This window comes from Macrobrachium rosenbergii, chromosome 26, assembly GCF_040412425.1.
Source record: "Macrobrachium rosenbergii isolate ZJJX-2024 chromosome 26, ASM4041242v1, whole genome shotgun sequence".
Taxonomy (NCBI): domain Eukaryota; kingdom Metazoa; phylum Arthropoda; class Malacostraca; order Decapoda; family Palaemonidae; genus Macrobrachium; species Macrobrachium rosenbergii.
Window position 1 is genome coordinate 8,088,508 of NC_089766.1, and position 3,224 is coordinate 8,091,731.

Sequence of the window (3,224 nt, forward strand, 5' to 3'; positions counted from 1 at the left end):
AATTTAATAGCCTGTTCTGCCTTTCATATCCATAACATTTACCATATATACCTCTTTACAGAAGTATATATAAATTTACATATTAAGCACCACAGCTTTTTAAATTTCATAACACATCTTCAAACCTCTAAGATTAATTTTTTTTATTAGATTACAAAAGGCGTTCCGTTGACATTGGTACTTAATATTTCAGTAAACTATCAGTTATTTAAGAATAAAATTTCACCTTGTAAAGTGAAATAGTAAGTTACTGTAAAATTCTGAGGCTTCCCTGACTCTAAATAAATGACACTATATTAAAAATAAGGGAAGGTCTTGGAAGTCCAAAAATATTTTAACTCTCCATAATAACGTTGCTTAGGCTTATGTTCAACCACATGTGTGACAGCCAAACGTGGCAGTAACTTCCCTATCAATTTGTTGATGCCCAAAACTCTGGGTCAACATTTCCACAGTCATAAATGTGTGCAACTGCGGGCACTTGTTTCTGAAAAACAAAAATAAATATTAAACATATTCTGCCTTACCAACCGATTATTATACCAAGACACCCAAGCAACAAATGTCAGGGGGACGTGATAATCGCTGTAGTCTGTCAACAAACCTGATAAAAACGTAATATTAAAACAATTGCGTTGTGGTATAAGCATTTTTTCCAGCTCATCCTTAATTACAAACATACACACACACACACACTTTATAAACACGCACAACCACACAAAAATTGCACAAGTACGCTGGAGGCATACACACGCACAACTAGCCTATTAAAACAATTACGTTGATGCACGTTTCTACAGCTCATTTTGCTTACAGACACACACACACGTACACAACTTATAAGCATACACACACGACAGTTACAAACATACACACATCTCCTAGATGCATACACACGTACAAAAAAAAAAAAGGTTGCACGGAGATCGGCTGAAGGCTATACCACAAAGAGATAGCCTAGTCACCTCCTCCCGACGAATTTGACAACCGATTTCTTTAGGAAATTCACAGTGATACCGAGATGAGAGAAGGGTCGAGAGAAGACATGCTGTCCAGTCATGACGATAAGTAAATATACGGGTTAAAAGAATAATGCCAAAAACAATGCCACGGGTCCTCTTGGCCCGTATCCTGTACGTATGACTTCGAACTGCACTAGAAGCAATCACTCATCACTCGGCTCGAACGCAAAGGATTTCTGCTGCATAAATAAATCATGTATAAACATATGATTAACGTATCGCCATGCCAGAACGCTTACCTTATGTCAAGGCTAAATTCGAGAAATTGCTCAGGATAAGGGACAACGCGTAAGATGAAGTTGGCACTGTTAACAAGAGTACACTTTACTCAACGAAGTCTTCTTCTCCATCTGACTGTACGAGAGCCACGCAGCCTATAATAAAACCCAAACACAAACGCGGCCCGTTGCCAGACGTACATTTCAATTTGTCTTCAAGATATCCCTTCTCTTGAACCTTAACATATTTTGTCCACGTTGGATTTGTTCATATAAATGTTGACTGGCTTTATAGATAACTGTCTTTGGCTTTAAAATACCTTCCCGCTCACTTGGTAAGACACTAACTCAAATCGTCAAATCGTTTCTACTAGGTGCTGCCATTACTCTTACGTCACTCTGTGTTTACAAAGACTTCGTACATATGGTATTAATTATCATTACTGAATCATTATCATTTAAGCGAAGCGATATTTTCAACTATTTTCTAATAATGTTTTCTGAAAAAGGTAAGTTATTTTGATGCGAAAGGTTACGAATAAAAGTCTTATTTGTGGACTGATACAATATGAAATCCATTCTTGCTCACTTATAGGTAACATAATTTATGATGTATAATAAATCGTAACCTAACCTATATTAGTCCCAGTACATCTTATCATTTATATGTTACATTTGGATTAAGTTTTATTTCAAGAAGGGGAAAATATAAGTAAATTTTAGCATCTGTTAACACATAAAAATTTTAGGGATCTGACAGGGTAATATTTATATAATTTCAGCTCTTATAGTTTTAAATTACTGGTAGCAATATCTTATAAGAAATGCAAAAATTTTAAGTTCTAAAGATTAAACGCTTGTAAAATTTACTTAACAAGCATTCTCCTGAAATCAGTATATATATGTATGTATGTATATATATATATATATATATATATATATATATATATATATATATATATATATATATATATATATATATATATATATATATATATATATATATATACATATATGTGTGTGTGTGTTGTGTGGCCTATTCATACATATACATATATATATTAATTGTTAAATGTTTCCTTCATATAAAAAGTTCCTCATTGGATGGGTCAATATCATACTTGCTAGCATTCTCCTAGGCCTGCGTTCGATTCTCCGGCCGGCCAATGAAGAATTAGAGGAATTTATTTCTGGTGATAGAAATTCATTTCTCAGTATAATGTGGTTCGGATTCCAAAATAAGCTGTAGGTCACGTTGCTAGGTAACCAGTTGGTTCTTAGCCACGTAAAATAAGTCTAATCCTTCGGGCCAGCCCTAGGAGAGCTGTTAATCAGCTCAGTGGTCTGGTTAAACTAAGGTATACTTAACTTTTTCCCTTCATATAAAAAAGAAAATAAAAGAAAAGACAGGTTATTAACAGGGAAAGAGCAGTGTGGGTTCGCACAAAGAATACCGTGTGTGGACCAAGTGTTAAGTATAAAAAAGTGATGTAAAAAGTTTGAAATTAAATTGGCAAAGATATACAAGTGTAAACAAGGAATGTGTTAAAATATGAAGACTAGAGAGTGTCTGGTTAAGTGTAAAAATGGTTCAGAAACAAGAGTGTGTCATATCTCCATGGATGTTTAATACCTTCATGGTTGGAGTGATACAAAAAGGTCAACAAAGGATTGAACTGTTGCATAAAAAAATTACTGTTAAATGGAAAGTGGTATAAAGGATGTATCAGTGTCTTGAGGTGGTTTGGTCATGTGGAAAGACTGAAGGATGGGTGGTTGAAGAAAAGTTTGTGAGAGAGGAAGACTTAAAAATCGGTGGGTTTGATGCCATGCTAATGAGCCCTTCTGCGTAGGCCTATGAATCTCTTACCGCTATGGAAGAGTTTTTCAGCCGTCATATTGTTCTGCTATTCGTAGATTACTGATGCTGTGCATTCCCCAAGATGCCCCTTACTTTGGCATTTCCTGCAATATCCTGTGTCCT

General features: G+C 35.0%; 1 protein-coding gene across 4 annotated transcripts in view; it reads right to left on the reverse strand.

Moving 5' to 3' along the window:
* The window catches only part of LOC136852994 (uncharacterized), a 38,246-nt gene extending 36,615 nt beyond the window's left edge, over positions 1-1,631 (reverse strand). For 2 of the 4 annotated variants that reach the window (XM_067128099.1, XM_067128097.1), the window contains exon 1: positions 1,262-1,400. The gene's annotated coding sequence lies outside the window, so the exon portion shown is untranslated. Of the gene's footprint in view, positions 1-1,261 lie in introns of all 4 variants that reach the window. The other 2 variants (XM_067128098.1, XM_067128096.1) reach the window with 2 other exon arrangements.
* Positions 1,632-3,224: the final 1,593 nt, after the last annotated feature.